This window comes from Eurosta solidaginis, chromosome X (genome assembly GCF_040869045.1).
Source record: "Eurosta solidaginis isolate ZX-2024a chromosome X, ASM4086904v1, whole genome shotgun sequence".
NCBI classification, from domain to species: domain Eukaryota; kingdom Metazoa; phylum Arthropoda; class Insecta; order Diptera; family Tephritidae; genus Eurosta; species Eurosta solidaginis.
The window spans coordinates 15,933,923-15,961,794 of NC_090324.1; the positions used below are offsets into that span (position 1 = coordinate 15,933,923).

At 36.9% G+C, this 27,872-nt stretch overlaps 1 protein-coding gene across 12 annotated transcripts in view; it reads right to left on the bottom strand.

The window, feature by feature from the left end:
- The window catches only part of LOC137235493 (uncharacterized), a 523,646-nt gene extending 509,043 nt beyond the window's left edge, over positions 1-14,603 (bottom strand). For 8 of the 12 annotated variants that reach the window (XR_010947926.1, XR_010947924.1, XR_010947925.1 and 5 more), the window contains exons 1-2: positions 14,417-14,603; positions 4,514-4,574 (exon numbers count right to left, since the gene is read on the bottom strand). The gene's annotated coding sequence lies outside the window, so the exon portion shown is untranslated. Of the gene's footprint in view, positions 1-4,513; positions 4,575-13,905; positions 14,247-14,313 lie in introns of all 12 variants that reach the window. The other 4 variants (XR_010947921.1, XR_010947918.1, XR_010947919.1 and 1 more) reach the window with 4 other exon arrangements.
- Positions 14,604-27,872: the final 13,269 nt, after the last annotated feature.

Here is a 27,872-nt window from a genome sequence, read left to right on the forward strand (position 1 = left end):
AGAGAGAGTAGGCCATAGTTCTATGGATGGACGCCATTTAGGGATATCGCCATAAAGGTGGACCAGGGGTGACTCTAGAATATGTTTGTACGATATGGGTATCAAATGAAAGCTGTTAATGAGTATTTTGAAAAGGAGTGATCCTTAGTTCCCTAGGTGGACGCCGTTTCGAGATATCGCCATAAAGGTGGACCAGGGGTGTCTCTAGTTGTACGATATGGGAATCAAATGAAAGGTGTTACTGAGCGTTTTAAGAGGGAGTGGGCATTAGGTCTATAGGTGGACGCCTTTTCGAAATGTCGCCATTAGGGTGGGCCAGGGGTGACTCTAGAATGTGTTTGTACGATATGGGTATCAAACGATAGGTGTTACTGGGCATTTTAAGAGGGAGTGGGCATTAGGTCCATAGGTGGACGCCTTTTCGAGATATCGCCATTAGGGTGGGCCAGGGGTGACTCTGGAATATGTTTGTACGATATGGGTATCAAATGAAAGGTGGTAATGAGTATTTTAAAAGGGAGCAATCCTTAGTTCTATAGGTGGACGCCTTTTCGAGATATCGCCATAAAGGTGGACCAAGGGTGACTCTAGAATGTTTTTACGATATGGGTATCAAACGAAAGGTGTTACTGAGCATTTTAAGAGGGAGTGGGCACTAGGTCTATAGGTGGCCTTTTCGAGATATCGCCATTAGGGTGGGCCAGGGGTGACTCTAGAATGTTTTTACGATATGGGTATCAAACGAAAGGTGTTACTGAGCATTTTAAGAGAAAGTGGGCATTAGGTCTATAGGTGGGCGCCTTTTCGAGATATCGCCATTAGGGTGGGCCAGGGTGACTCTAGAATGTGTTTGTACGATATGGGTATCAAATGAAATGTGGTAATGAGTATTTTAAAAGGGAGTAATACTCAGTTCTATAGGTGGACGCCTTTTCGAGATATCGCCATAAAGGTTGACCAAGGGTGACTCTACAATGTTTGTACGATATGGGTATAAAACGAAAGGTGTTACTGAGCATTTTAAGAGGGAGTGGGCATTAGGTCTATAGGTGGACGCCTTTTCGAGATATCGCCATTAGGGTGGGCCAGGGGTGACTCTAGAAAGTTTGTACGATATGGGTATCAAACGAAAGGTGTTACTGAGCATTTTAAGAGGGAGTGGGCATTAGGTCTATAGGTGGACGCCTTTTCGAGATATCGCCATTAGGGTGGGCCAGGGGTGACTCTAGAATGTTTGTACGATATGGGTATCAAAGGAAAGGTGTTACTGAGCATTTTAAGAGGGAGTGGACATTAGGTCTATAGGTGGACGCCTTTTCGAGATATCGCCATTAGGGTGGGCCAGGGGTGACTCTAGAATGTTTTTACGATATGGGTATCAAAGGAAAGGTGTTACTGAGCATTTTAAGAGGGAGTGGGCATTAGGCTTATAGGTGGACGCCTTTTCGAGATATCGCCATTAGGGTGGGCCAGGGGTGACTCTAGAATGTGTTTGTACGATATGGGTATCAAATGAAAGGTGGTAATGAGTATTTTAAAAGGGAGCAATCCTTAGTTCTATAGGTGGACGCCTTTTCGAGATATCGCCATAAAGGTGGACCAAGGGTGACTCTAGAATGTTTGTACGATATGGGTATCAAACGAAAGGTGTTACTGAGCATTTTAAGAGGGAGTGGGCATTAGGTCTATAGGTGGACGCCTTTTCGAGATATCGCCATTAGGGTGGGCCAGGGGTGACTCTAGAATGTGTTTGTACGATATGGGTATCAAATGAAAGGTGGTAATGAGTATTTTAAAAGGGAGCAATCCTTAGTTCTATAGGTGGACGCCTTTTCGAGATATCGCCATAAAGGTGGACCAAGGGTGACTCTAGAATGTTTGTACGATATGGGTATCAAACGAAATGTGTTACTGAGCATTTTAAGAGGGAGTGGCATTATGTCTATAGGTGGACGCCTTTTCGAGATATCGCCATTAGGGTGGGCCAGGGGTGACTCTAGAATGTTTGTACGATATGGGTATCAAAGGAAAGGTGTTACTGAGCATTTTAAGAGGGAGTGGGCATTAGGTCTATAGGTGCACGCCTTTTCGACATATCGCCATTAGGGTGGTTCAGGGTTGACTCTAGAATGTGTTTGTACGATATGGATATCAAATTAAAGGTATTGATGAGGGTTTTAAAAGCGAGTGGCCCTTAGATGTATATGTGAAGGCGTTCTCGCGATATCGACCAAATGTGGATCAGGTGATCCAGAAAATCATCTGTCGGGTACTGCTAATTTATTTATATATTCAATAACACTAACAGTATTCCTGCCAAGATTCCAAGGGCTGTTGATTTCGCCTTGTAGAACTTTTTCATTTTCTTTTACTTAATATGGTAGGTGTCACACCCATTTTACAAAGTTTTTTCCAAAGTTATATTTTGCGTCAATAAACCAATCCAGTTACCATGTTTCATCCCTTTTTTCGTATTTGGTATAGAATTATGGCATTTTTTTAATTTTTCGTAATTTTCGATATCGATAAAGTGGGCGTGGTTATGGTCGGATTTCGGCCATTTTTTATACCAAGATAAAGTGAGTTCAGATAAGTACGTGGGCTAAGTTTAGTAAATATATATCGGTTTTCGCTCAAGTTATTGTGGTAACGGCCGAGCGGAAGGACAGACGGTGGACTGTGTATAAAAACTGGGCGTGGCTTCCACCGATTTCGCCCATTTTCACAGAGAACAGTTATCGTCATAGAGTCTATGCTCCTACCAAATTTCAAAAGGATTGGTAAATTTTTGTTCGACTTATGGCATTAAAAGTATTCTAGACACACTAAATGAAAATGGGCGGAGCCACGCCCATTTTGAAATTTTCTTTTATTTTTGTATTTTGTTGCATCATATCATTACTGGAGTTGAATTTTGACTTAATTTACTTATATACAGTAAAGATATTAAATTTTTTGTTAAAATTTGAATTTAAAAAAAAATTTTTTTAAAAAGTGGGCGTGTTCTTCATCCAATTTTGCTAATTTTTATTTAGCACATATATAGTAACAGTAGTAACGTTCCTGCCAAATTTCATCATGATATCTTCAACGACTGCCAAATTACAGCTTGCAAAACTTTTAAATTACCTTCTTGTAAAAGTGGGCGGTGCCACGCCCATTGTCCAAAATCTTACTAATTTTCTATTCTGCGTCATAACGTCAACCCATCTACCAAGTTTCATCGCTTTAACCGCCTTTGGCAATGAATTATCGCATTTTTTCGGTTTTTCGAAATTTTCGATATCGAAAAAGTGGGCGTGGTTATAGTCCGATATCGTTCATTTTAAATAGCGATCTGAGATGAGTACTCAGGAACCTACATACCAAATTTCATCAAGATACCTCAAAATTTACTCAAGTTATCGTGTTAACGGACGGACGGACGGACGGACGGACGGACGGACGGACATGGCTCAATCAAATTTTTTCTGGATCCAGATTATTTTGATATATGGAAGTCCATATCTATCTCGATTCCTTTATATATGTACAACCAACCGTTATCCAATCAAACTTAATATACTCTGTGAGCTCTGCTCAACTGAGTATAATTAAGCCTGCATATTTCCTATTACCTATCAACCAAAGAATTTTATTTATTTATTTATTTATTTATTTATTCATATTATAGTCTAGGACAATCAGAACCTCCTTACATACTATTGACTAATATATAGCTTAACTAATAAATATAAAATATTCAAAAAATTTCATTCAATAGCAGTTTAAACCTAAATTTATTTAATGCAAAATCAATATCTATAGAATACAGCAAATTAAACTCCCTCATTGCCCTAGCAATTGGAGAGTTGGAAGCATAAGTCGTTCTAAATCTATCTAACCAGAAAAAATCGTTACATCGAAGGGTTCGCGATGGTACATTGAACCGTATACGTTCTAAAAGATAGGGCGAGTCAACCGTCCCATTGATGATATCATATAAAAATGTCAATGAAAGCATTGATCTTCTACTCACTAAAGATTTAAGGTTAATTAAAAGACACCTAGAACTGTATGTTGGAACAGGGTCCTGAAAACGCAAAGACCGGAGGGAAATATATACTTCTTTTTCTGATGTTATTTTTTCACAATCTCTAAATGCAACTCATATGCTACCCTGAACCAAAATATTGAATATTAAACAAAAAAAAATTAGACAAGAATTAACAAAATATGAAAAAAAAAATGCATAAACTTATCACTTTGTTTACAATTCAAAATGTGGTATTGATACATACTTGAGTTGAAATTGAATCAAACTAGAACTAGAATAAAGAAATGACATAAAAAATTAAACCTCTTAATAGACCACCCTTTACCTATCTCACCTAGTATAATTCAACAAGTGTCGTGAGTATTTCCTAGCAGCGATCCACTAATGTGTACAAGTATGTAATATAATAAAAATAAAAAATGTGTAAAGAGCAAAAAAACAAGAGAATAAACAAGATTTATGAATGTATAATATTACCAATCGTGGAAGTCACCATGCTCATCTGCAGACTAGATACCAAGACTGGAGCGGCGGGCGGCTGAAAGTATAAAAAAAAGAAACAAATAGGAACAAAAATCATAATAGATTTCCTACTTTATTATACAGAAGTAAGTGTACACATGGGCTGGTTGGTAATTTTCACCACATGAAACTTTTAGTTCCGGTTTCTACAAAAGAACATGCGTATACATACACATTCGTTGTGCTCGCGTAAATTATTATGGAAAAAGTGAAAAAAATTATTATGAAATATTGCGTTCAACGTAACAAGTTAAATGGTGTTACCAATTCAGTTAAGCCATAAAAACCCAAAGAAAGGATAAAAAGTGCAATAAAAAGGTAATTAAACGAATGTGAAAATTTTGTACTGTGGATAATAGCAGACCCCCGCGGGCTGCAACTTGCACTTCGAAATTTCGAGAGTGCCTCAAATTCTAATAAGTTCATAAATTTAAACTTCCGAAAGATTATAAATAGAGCTTTCTTTTCTTTTAGAATCCGAAAAACTTCAACAAAAAAAAAATCTAAGAACAGAAACAAACAAAAAAAACTCCAAATTTGCTCAAAAAGTACAAGAAAATTAACGCCAAAAATTCAGTATAGCTAGCAGATAAAGTAACAGAAGTTCATGTAAAGGGAGAAAAATTTATAAATATGTAAATAAGTTGCTACACAATAAATTAAAAAATTATAACCATATTTAAAAGATATAAAAAAGTCGAGGCCAGCCAACTTCTGTCGGTCGCCCCGTGTTGAATTGGTGATGTGGTTGAAAAGTGGAGCGCAGCGCACTCTCCCTATTAACGATCTACAGCCAGTCGCTCACTTGTTCACTTGCGTGGTGTTACCAGTCTAAACTAGCATAAGATAATAAGATATGATAAGATTTGATGCGATGTAATGTGATGGAATGGGGTGTGATATTGTATGCTGTGATGTGAGGTCGTGCTGTGATGTGACGTCGTATGATCAATGCGTTTTAACGATTGGTGGTAAGTGTCGCAATAGGCGTGCATCTACCTCTGGCTGCTTGCTGCTTATACCTAGTCGTGTTTGTTCTTACCGTCTTTGTTGGTGTACTGTTGCTACTTTCGTATTTAGTGATGTTGTTTTCTGTTGTGATGTGTAGCATTTATGTGTATTGGTGGTAGTGTGAGAGGTGGTTGGTGTGTAGTTTTAAATGTTCTTGCTAATGTTGCGTGGTTTTGTGGTGTACTTACTTGTGTGAAGGTGGTTGTTGAGCGATGTTACCAGGGGTATTAATGTTGCGTGCCTTTGCGTGTATTTGTTTTGAATCCAGGTGTTTTGTTTAACGTGATTGGTGTTTAATGTGATTGTATACCGCTGGCGTTGGGTTGCTGTGGTGTTTGTCGTTGTATGTTTTGCGGTGTTTTTGGTGTTTTGTTATGAGTTGTTGGTGTTTTGCTGAAGGCGATCGTACGCTGATGTCTTCTGTGTTGGTTTCATGCAATTGTTGTTAGTTTTGGTTGTGACCGTTGGGTGCCTGACACCAGTGATGTTAATGTATGCGTGTACCTGATGTGTGTATTGTTAGCTGTCGTGTTCCGTGATTTTTCTGTGACTGTGTATGGTTGTTGATATCTGCTACTGAAAGCTGAGCGCCGATGGCGCTGGTGGAGGAAGCCGCCGTTTTGCTGTGATATGTGGCGTTTATCTAAGAGAAAAGAATCCGAAAAACTATAGGCAATCACTCAGAGGTAGGGTTTGTTAAGGACTTTCGAATTTCATAACAAATTAAAAAAATAAAACTAAATAATTTGGGGATTTTGGCTTCACTTACCGTTGTTGATGTTGATGGATTGGTGGTGCCGCTTGCCTTGTGTTCCGCTTAATTGCTGCTCTTTTTGCTTTTTCTTTTTTTTTCGTAAAATTTTTTGCACCTTGCCGTTTCTTTTTAAAAACGGTAACTTTGTTTAATTTGGTTACTATCACTGCACTCGCGATTTTAACTGCACGGCACTACGGTTGAATATTTTTGACAGCAAAGACTGCAGAAACCTTCTTTTATAGACAATCTCTGCCCTGTTGCAGCTACCGTTTTGCCTTAGAGTTTGCGGTTACACCAGCTTACTAAAAACACTCAAAAATTCTTTTAGGCGTCGAACATGTTGCGTTCAATTCTATAAACACACGCATCCCCACGTAGTACAAAAGGCGGTTTGCGGACTGTTGGCACGGTTATCTGCAAAATCAGGGGCGCTTGCGCTAATAGGTGCACAGGGGCGTAGTTAGGGAAGCCTGTTGTTACAAAGGTTATATAGGATTGTGATTATTGTTATCATTAACTCCTTTTTTTTAAATGGACTTAAACCACTTTCAACATAAACGACTCAAAAATTTGGTTTGTAGATCTTTTACGGAAGATTTCAATATTTCCTTTTCGCCCCAAAAAAGATTTGTGTGAGCAATGCGCAGCTTATAGTAACATGACAGATGAAGAGAAATCTAACAACAAAGCCATATATGAAAACCACTTGCATGAGAAAAATTTGTTTCGCGAGGAGAAAAGTAAATACAAAGACAGAAAAAATACGGTTGTTGCAGTGTATGATTTGCAAGCAGTCATGCAATTACTTAAGGTCGAAGTCTCTGCTTTCAACTACAAATCAAAACTAAATGTGTTCAACTTCACCACATTTGATTTAAAAACAAATAAATGTACATGTTTTGTTTGGGAGGAAGTCAATGGTAAGCGTGGCGTCAATGAATTAGGAACTTGCGTTTTAGAATACATTACAAGTTTGACCAAGGCTGATGAAAATGAAATAATATTTTATTCTGATAATTGTGCCGGACAACAGAAAAACAAATTTATGATTGCTATGTATATGTATGCCGTTCGCTCTTAAGGTATAAAGTCCATCACCCACAAGTACCTCATCAAAGGCCATACCCAAAACGAAGGTGATTCAGCACATTCCCTTATTGAGAGGGCAACCAAACGAGTGCTCAAAAGTGGTCCTGTATACACCACGAAGTAATTCATTACAATTATTCGATCAGCAAAGAAAACAGGGCACCCATTCTCAGTGCAAGAAATGTCCTGTCAAGACTTCTTCGACCTCAAGATATAAGCTAATGATATTGGTCCTTTAAATATGGGAGAAATCAAAACTATCTGAAGTGAAAATCGTGAAAGTTCAACGTGAAGCACCCAACTCTGTTTTTTAAAGCATAATACGCTGAGGAAAAATTCAAAGAAGCCACTGTAATCAAATCGAAGAAGAAACGAAATACATTGGTTAATTTGAATAAAGAATAGGACTCCAAGATCGGAATTCCCAATCATAAAAGCGAAGATATCAAAGAATTAATCAAAAAGAATCTGATTCCGCGGTTCTGTCAGGATTTTTATAACAATTTGTGATGGAAATCACTTTCTAATGATTTGAATTTTAAGTATTTTTTATTATTTTAAAAACAAACGTTTGAAGTTCCTATAAAAATATGTTACAATACAATGAATATTTTATTTTATTTTGATTTTAAGTTAAAAACCAATGAAAACAAAATGTCCAGAGGCATCATTTCTGACTTTTATTTCTCAACTATAATGACCACAACTAACTTATAAAAGAGAAATTTGTATAATTTTTTCACAAATAATGTCAAATTCAAAGTAAAAAGTTACTGTTACAAAAAAGCTGCAAATCACTACTTTTAATCGAATTTTCGTCTATAACGCATTATACATAAGTAATTTTATTAGTTTATTTACAAAATCTATGTTCTATACCTTTATTTACCAAAAAAAAAGAAAGTTGAAAACTTAAAATCGCTCTCCTGAAAAAATGTGTTTTTGAGTGATGACACTATTGAAGTAAATGAATGATATGGTAAAAACTTTTGAATATTAAATTAGGGTTAAGGCGTGAATTTCCATTTATGTTTTTGTTAACCGATATCGCGAAACCAATCATAGGAGCTGATTTTTTATCTAAATATGGTCTACTAACTGATATAAAATACAAACGTTTAGTTGACCCGTTGATAAGCCTTTCAGTCAACACCATCTCTAGTTTTTGTAATGTTCCTCTTCCACAAATTTTTTCAGTAGATAATAAATATACGAAATTATTTAAATCTTTTCATCCTTAATTTCTGATCCAGGTTATTCAAAGCCAATCAAACATACTACGGTCCATAGACTTATTACTGAAGGAAACCTTCCTTTTCCTAAGCCCAGGCGCTTAGATCCGATTAAATTTAATGTGGCCAAAACCGAATTTGATTTTTTATTAAGAACAGGGATTTGTAGACCATCAAATTCATCCGTTGCATCCCCTCTTCATTTAGTACCCAAAAAAGAAGCTAATGTTTTGCATCCTTTTGGCGATTTTCGTAGACTTAATGTAGTAACAGTTCCTAATCGATATCCTTTATCCCATCTCCACGATTTTAATATGAAACTTAGAAACAAAAGCATTTTTTCTAAAATTGACTTAGTGAAAGCGTATCATCAAATACCAATTTTTGTAGAGGATATATACAAAACCGCAATAACAACGCCCTTTGGGATGTTCGAGTTTTAGCGAATGCCTTTCGGACTAAGGAACTCAGCCCAAACTTTTCAGAGATTTAGAAACGAGGTAGTTAGTGGACTTGACTTTGTGTTTTCCTATGTAGATGATTTCCTTATTGCAAGTAAAAACGAAGAAGAACATCTACAGGATCTTAACATACTTTTTAAACGTTTAGCTGAGTACGGTTTGAACCATTCCACCTAATAAATGCAACTTTGGTGTTACTAACATTGATTTCTCAGAACATAATATATCCGTTTTGGAATTAAACCATCAGATGAGAAAATTGTAGCCATACGTACCTTTGAACTTCCAAACCCATAAAACAGGCACAAAAATTTAAAGGTATGATAAACTACTATCACAGATATATTTCGAATCTTGCTAGGTATACAACCTGTATATACAATTTAATTAATAAAAAGAACATGAAACGCGACAAAACATTAATTTGGGACGTCATATAAATTAAGGCTTTTGGATATATTAAAGAAAAATTTGTATCTACGATATTATTAAATCATTTAATAAAGATGGAAAACTTTCTATAAAGTTGATGCGATAGGTGATGTCATTCAACAACACTTTAAGGGCAAATCAGAACTACAAGGTTTTTATTCCAAAAAGCTTTCTCCTTCAGAAACTAAGTACAGTGCATTCGATATAGAGTTGTTAGCCGTATACCTAAACATTAAGCATTTTCGGTATCTTTTGGAAGGACGAGAGTTTACGGTATATACAGATCACAAACCATTGACTTTTGCTTTAAAGTCGAAAACAGAACGCAGCCCTTGGCAAACGAGACACCTTGAGTTCATTGCACAGTTCAGTAACGATATTCAGTACATTAAAGGAAAAGATAACATAGTTGCTTATACTTTGTCACGAGCTTTTGAGGTAGATGCAATCAAAAATGCTGATCTAAATTTTACAAAAAGAGCAACAGCAAGATAATGAACTTAATCAATTAATATCTGGTCAAACTTTCAGAAATCTTAAATTGATAGAAATTCCTATAACAATGTAATATAATTATAATATATAATTTTGAGTGATGACACTATTGAAGTAAATGAATGATATGGTAAAAAACTTTTGAATATTAAATTAGGGTTAAGGCGTGAATTTCTATTTATGTTTTTGTTAACCGATATCGCGAAACCAATTATAGGAGCTGATTTTTTATCTAAATATGGTCTACTAACTGATATAAAATACAAACGTTTAGTTGACCCGTTGATAAGCCTTTCAGTCAACACCATCTCTAGTTTTTGTAATGTTCCTCTTCCACAAATTTTTTCAGTAGATAATAAATATACGAAATTATTTAAATCTTTTCCATCCTTAATTTCTGATCCAGGTTATTCAAAGCCAATCAAACATACTACGGTCCATAGGCTTATTACTGAAGGAAACCTTCCTTTTCCTAAGCCCAGGCGCTTAGATCCGATTAAATTTAATGTGGCCAAAACCGAATTTGATTTTTTATTAAGAACAGGGATTTGTAGACCATCAAATTCATCCGTTGCATCCCCTCTTCATTTAGTACCCAAAAAAGAAGCTAATGTTTTGCATCCTTTTGGCGATTTTCGTAGACTTAATGTAGTAACAGTTCCAAATCGATATCCTTTATCCCATCTCCACGATTTTAATATGAAAATTAGAAACAAAAGCATTTTTTCTAAAACTGACTTAGTGAAAGCGTATCATCAAATACCAATTTTTGTAGAGGATATATACAAAACCGCAATAACAACGCCCTTTGGGATGTTCGAGTTTTTGCGAATGCCTTTCGGACTAAGGAACTCAGCCCAAGCTTTTCAGAGATTTATAAACGAGGTAGTTAGTGGACTTGACTTTGTGTTTTCCTATGTAGATGATTTCATTATTGCAAGTAAAAACGAAGAAGAACATCTACAGGATCTTAACATACTTTTTAAACGTTTAGCTGAGTACGCAGCCATACGTACCTTTGAACTTCCAAACCCATAAAACAGGCACAAAAATTTATAGGTATGATAAACTACTATCACAGATATATTTCGAATCTTGCTAGGTATACAACCTGTATATACAATTTAATTAATAAAAAGAACATGAAACGCGGCAAAACATTAATTTGGGACGTCATATAAATTAAGGCTTTTGGATGTATTAAAGAAAAATTTGCATCTACGATATTATTAAATCATTTTAATAAAGATGGAAAACTTTCTATAAAGTTGATGCGATAGGTGATGTCATTCAACAACACTTTAAGGGCAAATCAGAACTACAAGGTTTTTATTCCAAAAAGCTTTCTCCTTCAGAAACTAAGTACAGTGCATTCGATATAGAGTTGTTAGCCGTATACCTAAACATTAAGCATTTTCGGTATCTTTTGGAAGGACGAGAGTTTACGGTATATACAGATCACAAACCATTGACTTTTGCTTTAAAGTCGAAAACAGAACGCAGCCCTTGGCAAACGAGACACCTTGAGTTCATTGCACAGTTCAGTAACGATATTCAGTACATTAAAGGAAAAGATAACATAGTTGCTTATACTTTGTCACGAGCTTTTGAGGTAGATGCAATCAAAAATGCTGATCTAAATTTTAAAAAAAGAGCAACAGCAAGATAATGAACTTAATGAATTAATATCTGGTCAAACTTTCAGAAATCTTAAATTGATAGAAATTCCTCTGTTAAGTTTTAGCATATGCTGTGAAGTTTCAGGAGAAAATCCTAGACCATTTGTACCACAAAATTTGCGGAAAATAATGTTTGATACATTACATGGAATCACACATCCTGGTATGAAAGCTATGTGTATATTAAGAGATATTTTTGGCCAAATATGAATAAATAAATTAATTTGTGGTCTAAGGAGTGCACAAGTTGTTAGAAGTCAAAAATTTATCGTCATACAAAACTACCAATTACCAAAATTGTAATACCTAAGAGTAGATTCGAACCCATTCATTTAGATATTGCGGGCCCTCTTCCTGTTTTTACTATTATTGATAGGTTTACACGCTGACCAGAGGCACATGCATTAAGGGATATTTCTGCGGCAACTATTGTCAACAAATTTTTTGATGAATACATTTCGCATTTCGGGGTTCCATTGAAAATACATAACTACGGATCAAGGTGCTCAATCTACGTCGAATTGGTTTTCGGAATTAACTAAATCGACTGTCGATCATGCATTTCCATGCAATCTTGAAAATTACTTCAGATTGAAGTCGAAATATCGACCAAATAAATATATGAATACTAACATAGTGTTTTATTCAAAGCAAGCCCTCGAGCTCATAAAATCCTACATTTTTTAAATAAACAAGGCCATCAAAAATCAAAAATTATGTCAAATCCGAGAGCACACCGAAACAAAAATATACTTAAAGTGTATCAAACCATCAAACACAAGTATGATAAACAAACCAACAGATGTATCAAACGCTATCATCATACGACACAACAAATCACAAGATTAGCTGAGTCGACCAAGTTTTTAGAAAGATGTAAAAGAAATGGCTTGAAACCGAACTTCATTATAAACGCAACAAAAAACATCAGGTGCACCATAAACAACAACATAAGTAAAAGCAAATCAACACGTAAGTTCAGTAATATAATTTCCTCATATATTGATAAAGTGCAAACGAAACCCTTGAACATTATAATATGCATGAAACATGAACTCTTAAGACAATACAAAAGAGAGACAAATAGATTGAGATCACAACTTACATTAGCCTTGGACACATCTCATTCAATTGCATTTTTCGAGAGCGAAGAGTTGCTGGCGAACAAAGCCACCAAAAATATTAAGAGGACACAAACAAAAAAGTACGACAACCTCAGACAGAAAGAAAATACCAAAATGAACATTAGGGTGGTACCAGAATGGTTCCGAAATTTAACAAACACAGAAATTCTACGCAAAATCAAGTGGCTCTTGTCCCAAGGTCCAAAGCACTCATTAGCAACTCATAATAAGAAATTCCCCCTCTTCCAAATCATAGCAGACGGCGATAATATCATACAAACTTTGAAAAATAAAGAAACTCAAGGAATAGAAAGAAATAATTTGACGACCCTAATACAGGACAGTCGATCATGCATTTCCATGCAATCTTGAAAATAACTTCAGATTGAAGTCGAAATATCGACCAAAGAAATATATGAATACTAACATAGTGTTTTATTCAAAGCAAGGCCTCGAGCTCATAAAATCCTACATTTTCAGAAGTTTTAAGTAGTTTGCGTGAGCATTTCAAAAACGTTAAATCAAATCTACAACATCATAAAAATTCTGCAGGTATTTTTGTTCCGAAAGATTTAAAGATTGTAAATGTGTCTTTGTTCGAGTTTTAAGCAAACGCTGCTTACAAGATCCATATGATGGACCGTATAGAGTTATTGAAAAAGTTGTTAAAAATTTTAAGGTAGAAATAAATAATGAAATTAAAATTTTTTCCAATTGATCGATTGAAACCAGTTATGGTTGATATTACACATTTTAATGACACAAAAACAAAAAAGAAAGTTACTTTTAATTTATTAACAATTAATCTTTGGAAGGAAAGTATTGTAGGGTATTAGTAATGGATTAATTTTAATAATTAAATTTAATTTAACTTTGTAAATTTATTACTTTGAATTTTTGTAATTTTAAATATGTATCTAAATATTATTTTTCAATGTTGAATTTTGTATCATCAAAAATTTTCATTCTTTGATATTTGTGAAACAAAAAAGATTAATAGATTTAAATAAATTATAACTAAAATGCGTTAAAAAAAAAAAGAATTATCTTTGTAACTACAATCTTACTAAGAGGCGGTTTTAGTTCCAATTCTGTCCCCTCTCAATGCTTTCCACTGACACAAATATTGTGATGCCCTTCCTGATTGCAATTTTCCACCTTCGCAGACGTATTGAACGCGTTCTTAACAGGTTTAGTCGTATGTGAGTTTAAAATACGCGCTGCCTATAGGTTATTAAAATTCCAATAGTTAGACTTAAGCGCTTTTGGTACAAGTGTGGCTACCAACTGTCCCACTCTGTATCCGATAACCACGAGTTCGAATGTAGTCATAAAACCTGTAGTGCCAATCTGGTATTTTGCATGTCTGTCTCCCATTTTCGCTCCAGGAGAGGTTCCAGTTGTATGACTTTAAAGTGAGTATAATGAGCTTAAGAAAAACGCGCATAACAAGGCGCTGGATAAATTATAAATACCTTTTTATGAGGTTTATCTTGCAAATGAGTAAGCACAGCTGTTACTGTTGTTGCTTTTACTTATTTTTACAATACGTTATACAATTTATTGCTGGGCACATACCTACCAAGTTTTACGTGTACCTATATTGTATTGTATTATTGTTGTTACACCGGCAGGATCGCGTAAATTCACTTACACTTCGTATGAAATTAGTCAAGTTCTATTTATAACTGAATATTCACAACGCCTTACGTTTTGAAAATTACCCCAATAAGTGCTGTTAGATAAGTGAATATTAACTATTAATATCGCTCTGACGATATAGGTTGTTGTCAATATAGCACGAGTAACCAGTTCTAAATTCTCATAGTGTAGATTAACATAGTTATTGTGGTATGTTGCAATGAAAGGAATTTCTTCAAGATTTATATCACTGCCCTTAGCATTATTTATTTATTTATTAGGTGAACAAAGTGGTTATGATAGTAAGACGGAGTATTTTATAACACATCATCCGATTTATAAATACAATATAATTACCATAAAATTTAATTCGAGTTTAAAATTAAAAATAAAACGATTTTCTTATAATTCAGATTAATGTTAAAACTAAATTTAATGACTTATCTTGTTTTGTTGATTTTCCGACAGGGTGGATAAATAATGTATATTGGAACGATTTTCCGTCATCCCTTGTCAAATTTGGTTTTGAGAAAAACCGGTTTCGGCGTTGTGCCATCATCAGCGTCGATTTTCGTTCTGATCTGTTGTTGTCGTTTGTCCTGTATTTATAGTTCGTAGGTACATGAGCAGGTATTGTCAAAATTGATGCTTGTGTATATTTAGTTATGTGTATGTGCTACGTGTTCATTCAGAACCGAGGGTGGTTTACGAATCGATTTGTGTGGCTGACTGGGGTAGGTAAAAATCCGTAATTTTAGTCGTTTGACCTTCTTTGTGGGTTTGTTGTTTTGGTGTGTTAATTGTTTTGTGTTTATTTGTTGTTGTGTGTTTGTCTGTTGTACCTGTGTGATTAATTTTTTTCTTTTAAACAACTTTTAAAGGCTCGAATATTGTGTCAGAAATTGTGTTTATCTGTTCGTTTATTATTCTACCATCGAATGTTTTCTGTTTGTAGATTTCCATGTTTTCGAGTACGTTGAGACGTCGGCCTTTTGCTTGTATGTGAAGAACCCCTTACTGTTTTATTGATGTTTGCTGGGGAACATTCATTCTCGACCATGTGATTCGCGAAGTTAGACTCGAGTATAATGTTTGGATTCCGTATTTTTTTGTTGTAATCTCTAATATGTTCTTTGAACCTCGTTCTTATTTGCCGTCCTGTTTGTCCTATGTAACTATGTTGGCATCCGCAGGTAAGCTTGTATACGCCGTGGCTGGTAAACGGATCCTCTGATTTAGTGTTAGTTCTTAGTTTTCGCCCTAGATTGTTCGATGTTTTGAATGCTGTGTTAATGTTGTATTTTTTAAAGAAGATTTCCAATTTATATGTTGCTTTTCCAGTATATGTCATAGTCGTCCAGCTATTATTTTCCTTTTCATTATTTCTTTTCGGTTCTCCATTTGTTCTTCTTAGCTTATCTACTAGTGCTTTTTTATAACCGTTGTTTGCAGCGATATTATATATGACCTCAAGTTCTCTATATATGCCTCTTGTGTAAGAGGTGTTCATTCAAGTCTATGTACCAAGTGCCTTAATGCTACATTTTTCTGCTGTTGGGGGTGATTTGAGGTATTATGTATTATTGTGTCGGTGGCCGTTGGCTTTCTATATATGTCATAGTTAAATCTTTTGGCTTCTTTATCAATATTTATCGTGAGGTCTAGATAATTGAACACTTCCATAAGAATTGCTGATGTGGGGCTTCCCTTTCCGATGAGCTTGTACGGGAGTACCTCAACAGGCAGCACGGAAATATAAAATTTACAATGGAAACCAAAAAAAAACGGAGGAATCAACTAACTAGACCTCACGATAAATATTGATAAAGAAGCCAAAAGATTTAACTATGACATATATAGAAAGCCAACGGCCACCAACACAATAATACATAATACATCAAATCACCCCCAACGGCATAAAAATGCAGCAAACAACGGATATAAAAAAGCACTAGTAGATAAGCTCAGAGGAACAAATGGAGAACCAAAAAGAAACAATGAAAAGGAAAATAATAACTGGACGACTATGACATATAATGGAAAAGCAGCATATAAATTGGCAATCTTCTTTAAAAAATACAACATTAACGCAGCATTCAAAACATCGAACAATCTAGGGTGAAAGCTAAGAACTAACACTTACTCAGAGGATCCGTTTACCGGCCACGGCGTAAACAAGCTTAACTGCGGATGCCAGCATAGTTACATAGGACAACCAGGACGGCAAATAAGAACGAGGTTCAGAGAACATATTAAAGATTACAACAAAAAATACGGAATTCAAACATTATACCCGAGTCTAACTTCGCGAATCACATGGTCGAGAATGAATGTTCCCCAGCAAACATCAATAAAACAGTTAGGGTTCTTCACATACAAGCAAAGGGCCGACGTCTCAACGTACTCGAAAACATGGAAATCTACAAAGAGAAAACATTCGACGGAAGAATAATAAACGAACAGATAAACACAATTGCTGACACAATATTCGAGCCTTTGAAACTTGCTTACGAGAAAAAAAGTAATCACACAACAACAAATAAACACAAAACAATTAACACACCAAAACAGCAAACCCACAAAGAAGGTCAAACGACTAAAATTACGGATTTTTACCTACCCCAGTCAGCCACACAAATCGATTCGTAGACCACCCTCGGTTCTGAATGAACATACAGCACATACACATAACTAAATATACACAAGCATCAATTATGACAATACCTGCTCATGTACCTACGAACTATAAATACAGGACAAACGACAACAACAGATCAGAACGAAAATCGACACTGATGATCGCACAACGCCGAAATCGGTTTGCCACAAAACCGAATTTGCAAGGGATGACGGAAAATCGTTCCAATATACATCAATAAATTTAATGTTAAACCTTAAATACACACTTAAGACTAAAGAGTAGAGACATTTAAATATGGTAAGAATGAAAAAAAAAAAAACAGATGGAGCAAGTGAAAGGGATACAGTCATGCATTATGTTGAAATCACAATATTCACACTGAACTGAAGTAAATATGGATCACCTTTTTGTAATTGCTCCTACTCAAAGCACCCTTGAGAAAATCAGGTATAAAGTTCCAAAGCCTTACAGCATTTACAAAAAATAGCCTCTGACCTGAGGCCAGATAGTAATGTTTGGGGATTATCAGATTGCGGTACCTACAAGACTTTGGGAATTTAAGCTTTTCATAAAGATATTGAGGGGTTTTGAACTCGATAAGCTTGAACATGTAAATACAGTTTCGCGCCTCAATGTACTAGACAATACTGCATCCTAGAATTTCACGCTTAAATAGAGAGATGTGATCATATTTTTTTAGACCGTAGACATATCGCGTGATATTGTTGAAAGCAACATCAGTTTTGTGGTACGAAGCAGAATCGAACTGACTATAAACTAAATCTGAGTGCGTTATGTCTGGGACTATCAGCTGATTAGCTAGCTTTTTTCTTGTCTCTAAGGGAGTAAACGAGGCAGACATTCTTAATCTATATAAAATTTACAATGGAAACCAAAAAACGGAGGAATCAACTAACTACACCTCACAATAAATATTGATAAAGAAGCCAAAAGATTTAACTATGACATATATAGAAAGCCAACGGCCACCAACACAATAATACATAATACATCAAATCACCCCCAACAGCATAAAAATGCAGCAAACAACGGATATAAAAAAACACTAGTAGATAAGCTCAGAGGAACAAATGGAGAACAAAAAAGAAATAATGAAAAGGAAAATAATAACTGGACGACTATGACGTATAATGGAAAAGCAGCATATAAATTGGCAATCTTCTTTAAAAAATACAATATTAACGCAGCATTCAAAACATCGAACAATCTAGGCTGAAAACTAAGAACTAACACTTACTCAGAGGATCCGTTTGCCGGCCACGGCGTAAAAAGGCTTACCTGCGGATGCCAGCATAGTTACATAGGACAACCAGGACGGCAAATAAGAACGAGGTTCAGAGAACATATTAAAGATTACAACAAAAAATACGGAGTTCAAACATTATACCCGCGTCTAACTTCGCGAATCACATGGTCGAGAATGAATGTTCCCCAGCAAACATCAATAAAACAGTTAGGGTTCTTCACATACAAGCAAAGGGCCGACGTCTCAACGTACTCGAAAACATGGAAATCTACAAAGAGAAAACATTCGACGGAAGAATAATAAACGAAAAGATAAACACAATTTCTGACACAATATTCGAGCCTTTGAAACTTGCTTACGAGAAAAAAAGTAATCACACAACAACAAATAAACACAAAACAATTAACACACCAAAACAACAAACCCACAAAGAAGGTCAAACGACTAAAATTACGGATTTTTACCTACCCCAGTCAGCCACACAAATCGATTCGTAGACCACCCTCGGTTCTGAATGAACATACAGCACATACACATAACTAAATATACACAAGCATCAATTATGACAAACCTGCTCATGTACCTACGAACTATAAATACAGGACAAACGACAACAACAGATCAGAACGAAAATCGACACTGATGATCGCACAACGCTGAAATCGGTTTGCCTCAAAACCGAATTTGCAAGAGATGACGGAAAATCGTTCCAATATACATCACTAAATTTAATGTTAAACCTTAAATACACACTTAAGACTAAAGAGTAGAGACATTTAAATATGGTAAGAATGAAAAAAAAAAAAAAAAACAGATGGAGCAAGTGAAAGGGATACAGTCATGCACTTATGTTGAAATCAAAATATTCACACTGAACTGAAGTAATTATGGATCACCTTTTTGTAATTGCTCCTACTCAAAGCACCCTTGAGAAAATCAGGTATAAAGTTCCAAAGCCTTACAGCATTTACAAAAAATAGCCTCTGGCCTGAGGCCAGATAGTAATGTTTGGGGATTATCAGATTGCGGTACCTACAAGGCTTTGGGAATTTAAGCTTTTCATAAAGATATTGAGGGGTTTTGAACTCGATAAGCTTGAACATGTAAATACAGTTTCGCGTCTCAATGTACTGGAAAATACTGCATCCTAGAATTTCACGCTTAAATAGAGAGATGTGATCATATTTTTTTAGACCGTAGACATATCGCGTGATATTGTTGAAAGCAACATCAGTTTTGTGGTACGAAGCAGAATCGAACTGACTATAAACTAGATCTGAGTGCGTTATGTCTGGGACTATCAGCTGATTAGCTGGCTTTTTTCTTGTCTCTAAGGGAGTAAACGAGGCAGACATTCTTAATCTATATAAAATTTACAATGGAAACCAAAAAACGGAGGAATCAACTAACTACACCTCACAATAAATATTGATAAAGAAGCCAAAAGATTTAACTATGACATATATAGAAAGCCAACGGCCACCAACACAATAATACATAATACATCAAATCACCCCCAACAGCATAAAAATGCAGCAAACAACGGATATAAAAAAGCACTAGTAGATAAGCTCAGAGGAACAAATGGAGAACCAAAAAGAAATAATGAAAAGGAAAATAATAACTGGACGACTATGACATATAATGGAAAAGCAGCATATAAATTGGCAATCTTCTTTAAAAAATACAACATTAACGCAGCATTCAAAACATCGAACAATCTAGGGTGAAAACTAAGAACTAACACTTACTCAGAGGATCCGTTTACCGGCCACGGCGGAAACAGGCTTACCTGCGGATGCCAGCATAGTTACATAGGACAAACAGAACGGCAAATAAGAACGAGGTTCAGAGAACATATTAAATATTACAACAAAAAATACGGAATTCAAACATTATACCCGAGTCTAACTTCGCGAATCACATGGTCGAGAATGAATGTTCCCCAGCAAACATCAATAAAACAGTTAGGGTTCTTCACATACAAGCAAAGGGCCGACGTCTCAACGTACTCGAAAACATGGAAATCTACAAAGAGAAAACATTCGACGGAAGAATAATAAACGAACAGATAAACACAATTTCTGACACAATATTCGAGCCTATGAAACTTGCTTACGAGAAAAAAAGTAATCACACAACAACAAATAAACACAAAACAATTAACACACCAAAACAACAAACCCACAAAGAAGGTCAAACGACTAAAATTACGGATTTTTACCTACCCCAGTCAGCCACACAAATCGATTCGTAGACCACACTCGGTTCTGAATAAACATACAGCACATACACATAACTAAATATACACAAGCATCAATTATGACAACACCTGCTCATGTACCTACGAACTATAAATACAGGAAAACGACAACAACAGATCAGAACGAAAATCGACACTGATGATCGCACAACGCCGAAATCGGTTTGCCTCAAAACCGAATTTGCAAGGGATGACGGAAAATCGTTCCAATATACATCACTAAATTTAATGTTAAACCTTAAATACACACTTAAGACTAAAGAGTAGAGATATTTAAATATGGTAAGAATGAAAAAAAAAAAAAAAACAGATGGAGCAAGTGAAAGGGATACAGTCATGCACTTATGTTGAAATCACAATATTCACACTGAACTGAAGTAATTATGGATCACCTTTTTGTAATTGCTCCTACTCAAAGCACCCTTGAGAAAATCAGGTATAAAGTTCCAAAGCCTTACAGCATTTACAAAAAATAGCCTCTGGCCTAAGGCCAGATAGTAAGGTTTGGGGATTATCAGATTGCGGTACCTACAAGACTTTGGGAATTTAAGCTTTTCATAAAGATATTGAGGGGTTTTGAACTCGATAAGCTTGAACATGTAAATACAGTTTCGCGCCTCAATGTACTGAAAAATACTGCATCCTAGATTTCGCGCTTAAATAGAGAGATGTGATCATATTTTTTTAGGCCGTAGACATATCGCGTGATATTGTTGAAAGCAACATCAGTTTTGTGGTACGAAGCAGAATCGAACTGACTATAAACTAGATCTGAGTGCGTTATGTCTGGGACTATCAGCTGATTAGCTAGCTTTTTTCTTGTCTATAAGGGAGTAAACGAGGCAGACATTCTTAATCTAGGTAAAACCGAATAAACATTACTCACGACTTTATTAACGTGGTCAACACAGTTCAACTTAGAATTTATCACAAAACCCAAATTACTAATTTTGGCAGTAAACGAAAGGACATTATTGCCAACTAACAATTTAGTAATATCTTCTACGTGCATAACACTGTTACTAATGGGCAACACATAGGACTTTTGAGCATTTGGTCAGAGACAATTTTCAAACGCCCATTTCGAAATTGCAGACAAATCACTGTTAATTTTAAAACACAAATCCTCGACGAGACCAACACGGCTAGACAAATATAATTGAAAGTCATCGGCATAAGCATGGATATTTCCATACTGGCAAACAGAGGACACATCATTTACAAAAATACTAAACAGGAAAGGGCCTAGTACAGAGCCTTGTGATACACCCGAGGAAATAGTACATGGTTTTGATGCAGAGCCTTTGCATAACACTTTCGGGATCCTTCCCGCCAAATAACTGGCCATAAGCTTTACAGAACTGTCAGAGAATCCAAAATAGGACTCAAGCATTTTGCATAGAAGACTATGGCTGACTGAGTTAAATGCCTTAGAGAAATCAAGGAGAAACAGGGGAGTAAGGTCACTATTATCAAAATTTATTCTTATATCGTCAAGTATTTTTAGTATTGCAGTAGAGCAACTATGTTTGGATCTAAACCCTGATTGGACTGGGATTAAAATATGGTGATCTGGAACATATGTTGAAATTTTAGCTGCCATCAAGGTCTCACACACTTTTGCAAAAGTAGATAAGATGCTAACGGGCCTATAATTACTAAGCTCGACTGCATTATTTATTTTGGCGACGGGAATAATCAAGGCCTTTTTCTATTCCATTGAAAAACATGACGTTGCGAAGCAGTGGTTAATTATATGTGTGAGAGTTCTTAAAACATATGGCAGCACTAGTTTCACGAACTTCAAACATATTCCATCTTCACCAATTGCATTGGACTTAATGGCCTTCTCCTCTGACACTGCCCTAAACTCAAAGTTATTCTCCGGTGAAAAGTTTCTAGTTATATGATGAGGTGCAGGACTGACCCGGAAGTTGCCTGAACTAACAAAATAGTCATTAAGGGTATCTGGGTCAACCTGACACTCAGATTGTTGCTTACCGTGTATATTTAGATTTTTCAAATTGCGCCATATGTCTTTTGAAGGTAGTGACGGGTTTAGCTTATAATCGCAGTACATCTGTTTCTTTTTCTGGTAATAACAGTGGCTTTATTCCGGGCGGTTTTGTACTGCGACCAGGCAAACTCAGTTTTGCTCCTCTTTCACTTGGAGTAAAGCTTGTTACGATTTTTAATGACATATCTCACTTTGCCGTTATACCAAGGAACATAGTCAGCTTTAACACTCACTTTTTTTAGAAGGACATGTGTATCATAAAGTTTACCAAGAGTTTTATTCAAAAAATTCAGCTTCGCATCCACCGGGTCCAATCGACACTAGACACGATATACAGTAGTAAGAGTATCAACAGGGCAATTAAAGGTAACATCTAGTGTACAAAAAACTAAGCCATGGTCCGAAATAAAGCTAATTTGGTCAAACTTAAGAATATGGTCCGGACTGACGTTATAAAGAGATCTAACAAGCTCGGAGTCGTATTTTGCGAATATCTTGTTGGAAAATGTGTGTTTACGATGGTGAGACCTGCAGCTGAGAGATGATCAAGCAATTTATTGGTATATGAGTCATCTACAAGAATATTAACATTAAAGTCACCACATATAAAGTAACGCTCAATATCAATCAAAAACTGGGATAACTCGGCAAAAAACGAGTCTAACAAGAAAAACTTATGGGGGTTGTATACACAGGATACTAATACATTATTCGAGTTATCTGAGATTTCAGCAATAATAAACTCCGTATCATTGTTTTTTGATTCCAATAGGGTTCTAATTTTAAGGGAAGTCTTGCAATAGATGGCAACGCCTCCTCCCTTTTTGATGTTCGATCAACGCGCGTAAGTCTAGGGATATTGTAGTAGAAATCGGATGTGTCATTAGGAAACAAGGTTTCTGAAACACAAACGACGTCCACATTCGACTTAGCAAAGACATCCCTAACATAATCCAGTTTCTCTCTATTTAAGCTACGAGCGTTGAAATACACAATGTTAAATCCATTAGATTGCTTGCATAAAATGTCAATTACTATTTTGTGATATTCGTTTATGCTGAAGGCAGATTTCCTACAGGGATTTAAGTCCATGAATCGGAGAAGGGACAAATACAAGCGGTGCTAAATACATAACAAACAACAGCACAGAAACAAATGCAAGAGATCACAACAAATAAAATTATGCAAGGGAAGAATGAAGACTAAGAAGAAACCATAATAGTAAACATTTGAATATTGTAGATTGCAGCACAGAATCAAAGAGATAGAAAAAAGTAGTCTTAAGAGAGTAAGATATAAACAGAAAAGGCAAAAAACATATCTTAAATAAACCAAAACTTTCATTCGCAAATTATACTAAGTATGTTATTATTTACGAACTCATATCCCAATAACAGCATTCACCTCAGCTATGCTGCTTACCAATTTCGCTTCTTCACCTGCTTTATGCCGAATAAAAACTTTGGCTCGAATAGAGAACGCCGACGCTGTTTCTGCCGCCTAAGCACGGAGGCATGTGTCATCACCGCTCGCAGTTTTTTGGTAAACTTTCATGCAAAAACAGTTATCCATAAACCGGAAAATCGACATCAGAGAGCGCAAGCGATCTCTTTTTTGACTTGCAGAACACAGCGATAGATTTAAGAAGTTGATTGCGGTCAGGCACAGAAAACAATTTCACAACGATGGGTGAATTGTGTGTTTTCGGTTGTTTATTACCCCCTCCCTTTCGCAGTCGAAACACATCACGTAGTGGGGGTGCTTTGTGCTCAGCCGCACAGAAAATTTTCGAGAAAAGCTCAGGTAAACACTCATTTGCAGTTTGGGGAATGCCAGTAATAATTAAGTCAGATGCTACTACTTGCTGAACACTACTTTCAAGAGCATTGAGCTGGGCCTGAGCTTCGAGAAGTTCATTACGCAGCATTAGAACATCAGGGCACCCGTTCTCAACTGCAGTCACTCTCCTCTCATTTGACGTGAAATACATTTTCAGGTTAGCCGTTTCAGCAGGTAACTCACCGAAATTTTGCATAATGCGCTCTTCAGTCTTCCCCGTTAAAGCTGTCAACTCTTTAACTATAGACTCTCTCAGCTCTTCCAATTCCTTTTTGAGCACATTCGATGACGGTGTGAGTGGGGTTTTAGGGGGAGATGGATGTCCTCTTGCTGAATTTTTCCGTGACATTGCTGTTGGTTTCATAAATTATTTTTTGTATTCAAGTTTATTCGACAATTGGCTGGAGCGGGTGCCAACACAAGACAGGTAAATTGGTACAAACAAATTAACACAATAAACAGTTGAAAACACACGCGCACACCAACAACACAAACGATGTGGACAATAGTTGAGGCATTTCTGAGGAAACATACAATCATTTGAGAGCGCTTAAAAAACACGTCCTACTCAGTTTACATTTGTTAAAAAAAGTGAAGTGAAGTGATTTTTGGTAATTTGAATATATTTTAAGATTCTAAAAAAATAAGATTTTACTATATTTTAGGATATTTCCTTCATAACAACAACGATTTAAAATGTTGCAAATAGATATGTTAGACTGCTAAACCCGCATTGTCGAGCTGGTGGTCGTACGACAAAGAGGAACTACTCAAGATCTTATTTTAATTTTAATTTATTTTTAACTTACTTACTTAATTGGCGTCCAACAAGGAGCGCCAGTCGCTCCTTCGCTCCGCCAATCGGCGCCAGTTGGTCACACCAAGGGATTTTAAATGGTTTTACACCTGGTCCTTCCAACTGAGTGGGGACCGCCCTCTACTTCTGCTTCCATAGGCGGGTTCCGATAGAAACACTTTATTGGCCGGAGCATCATCTTTCATTCGCATAACATGGCCTAGCCAGCGCAGCCGCTGCGTTTTAATTCGCTGGACTATGTGGATCTCTGCGTATAGCTCGTACAGCTCATCATTAAATCTCCTTCGGTACTCGCCATCGCCAACGCGTAGAGGTCCACTCCCAAAGCCGCTTCATCTGCTGTTGTCATGGTCCATGCTTATATCCCATATAGCAGGACGGGTACGATAAGTGACTTGTAGAGTATGACTTTCGTTCGCCGAGAGAGGACTTTACTTTTCAATTGCCTACCTTGTCCAAAGTAGCATTTATTGTCAAGATTGATTCTTCGCTGGATTTCAGTGCTGATGTTGTTGCTAATGTTGATGCTGGTGGTTCCTAAATAATCGAAGTCTTTTACTATTTCGAAATTATGGCTGCCAACAGTAGCGTGGTTGCCAAGGCACGTATGCGCCGACTCTTTGCTCGATGACAGCAGGTACTTCGGTTTGTCCGCATTCACCATCAAACCCGCTCCTTTTTCCAGTTTGGAGTAAGCAGAAATAACAGCGCAGGTGTTAAGACGATGATCTCAATGTCATCAGCATATGCCAGTAATTGCATGCTTTTATAGAATATTGTTCCAGTGCGGTTAAGTTCTGCAGCTAGTATAATTTTCTCCAGCATCAAATTAAAGAAATCGCAAGATAGGGGGTCACCCTGTGTGAAACCTCGCTTAGTTTCGAACGGCTCGGAGAGGTTCTTCCCAATTCTGGCTGAGGTGATGGTGTTGCTCAACGTCATTTTGCAAAGCCGTATAAGATTTGCGGGGAAACCAAATTCAGACATAGCGGCATATAGGCAGGTCCTTTTCGTGTTGTCGAAGGCGGCTTTAAAATCGACGAAGAGGTGATGTGTGTCGATTCACTTTTCACGGGGTTTTTCCAAGATTTGGCGCATTGTGAAAATCTGGTCGATAAGGCCGCACTGATAAGGTCCAATCAACCGGTTCACGGTGGGCTTCAACCTTTCACACAATATACTTCAAAGGACCTTATATGCTATATTAAGAAGGCTGATTCCACGATAGTTGATGCATTTTGCAGTATCCCCCTTTTTGTGGACTGGGCAAAGAACACTTAGATTCCAATCGTCGGCGTGTACTCGTCCGCCCATATTTTGCGAAGAAGTTGCTGCATGCGCCTTACCAACTCGTCGCCGCCGTACTTGAATAGCTCCGCAGGTAATCCATCAGCGCCCACGGCCTGGTTGTTTTTCAATCGGGTTATTGCTATTCTAACTTCGTCATAATCGGGCGGGGGGACATATATTCCATCATCATCGATTGCGGAATCGGGGTCGTCATCTGTGCGCGTTGAATCGCTGCCTCCATTTAGGAGAGCAGAGAAGTGTTCCCTCCATAATCGAAGTACTCTCTGAACATCAGTTACAAGGTCGCCGTTTTCGTTCCTACAGGAGTTTCCCCCGGTCTTAAAACCTTCCGTCTGTCGCCGTATTTTTTGGTAAAATTTTCGGGCGTTATTCCTGGTGGCTAGCAGCTCAAGCTCCTCGCACTCACGCCTTTCTGCTTCTGCCTTGTTCTTCCTGGAAAAGCGTCTCGCTTCCCTTTTCAACTCACGGTAGCGTTCGCACACTCCTCTTGTTGAGCTCGCTTTTAACGTAGCCCTGTAGGCAGCGTCTTTTCTTTCGGTTGCATAGCGGAATTCTTCATCGTACCAGTTGTTTTTTCGTGGCCGCCGGTAAGCAATTTTTTCCTCGGCAGCAGTACGAAGTGCTTTGGAGATATGCTCCCACTGCTTCTGTATTTCTTCAGGCTGAGTTGTGTTCTCAGAGAGCAGGTTTGGGGTTCGACTTGCGAAGTCATTGGCAGTCTGTTGTGATTGAAGCTTTTCGACGTCTAGCTTTCCTTGTGTTTTTTGTTCCCATGTTTTAGCCGCGCTGAGGCGGGTGCGTATTTTGGCTGCAAGGAGATAATGGTCCGAGTTGATGTTAGGCCCTCGGATCGTGCGCCCATCTAAAACACTGGAGGCACGCCGTCCATCTATTCCGTGATCGATCTGATTCCGAGTATTTCGATCAGGAGACAGTCATGTAGCTTGATGTATCTTTTATGCATGAACATCGTCCTGGATATGATCATATTTCCAGCACCGGCAAAGTCAATCAGCCTCAGTCCATTAGGAGAAGTTTCAATGTGTAGGCTGAACTTTCCAACTGTAGGGCCAAAAACACCTTCTTTGCCCACCTTGGCGTTAAAGTTGCGAAGCACGACTTTTATATCATGACGGGGGCAGCGCTCGTATGTGCGTTCTAATTGTTCATAAAAAGTGTATTTCGCCTCATCGTCTTTCTCCTCTGTCGGCGCATGGGCGCAGATGAATGATATATCA